Here is a 974-nt window from a genome sequence, read left to right on the forward strand (position 1 = left end):
GAAATAGAGGGACCAATCACCAGCGCCATCAGCACCGCAACCAACCACCAAGCACATTACAAGCACACATTCGCTGTGGTAGTCCCTTCATCGCAGTCAGCCGTCCGAGTCATGGCGATTTGCGGTCAGCAAAGTAACAGACAACTGCACATTGGATGAATTTGAAAACAACACAGCTGACACACATTGGGCAAGTGACCACACCTGCAAAGGACACTATAGGACACACGCTTTCACAGACCACAATCCTTTGCATTTCCACTGCACGACGAAGCACACTGACTGTCATTTTCCCATAGTATAGACACCCCTATTTTTTCACCTTCCCATAGAACATCCTGCACACATTTTTGTCCATTCACACCCTTTTGCGCTCCCCAGTTTAATTAGTCACTGTCACCCATTATTTTCCAACAATGTCATCTTCTAAAAATCTATGTTTTTTAGAAGATGAGCTAAGAGTCATGGCAGATGAAATCGTAAGAGTAGAGCCACAATTGTTTGGAGCACAAGTTCACCATACTCCTCCCAGTAGGAAAATGGGAATGTGGGACAGGATTGTTGACAGAGTAAATGGTGTAGGCACCACCCTGTGCATAGAGGAGGACATCAGGAAGAGGTTGAACAACCTCAGGGGCAAGGTCCATTCCCAGATCTCCCGGCACCAGCAGCAGGCCAAGAAGGCTAGTGGTAGCCCTCCCAGTGCCCCATTACATCTCTTTCCCTGGGAGGAGGAGGTCTTGGCAATCCTACATCCAGAAGGCTTGACAGAAATACCTGGGGGAATGGAGTCTGATAAGTCACAAAACAATAGATGTCATGTCACAAAAACACAACGTCATGCATGTTCAAAGCTCACCTTCTGCCACTGTCTTGTTCATGTAACCCACTAACATTCAATTCCAAGAGTATCTGGGTATTGACACTGTCAATCTGTATTGATGGACCCAACATCATAGCTACTAAGCTCCATC

The sequence above is a fragment of the Pleurodeles waltl genome, chromosome 2_2, assembly GCF_031143425.1.
Source record: "Pleurodeles waltl isolate 20211129_DDA chromosome 2_2, aPleWal1.hap1.20221129, whole genome shotgun sequence".
NCBI classification, from domain to species: domain Eukaryota; kingdom Metazoa; phylum Chordata; class Amphibia; order Caudata; family Salamandridae; genus Pleurodeles; species Pleurodeles waltl.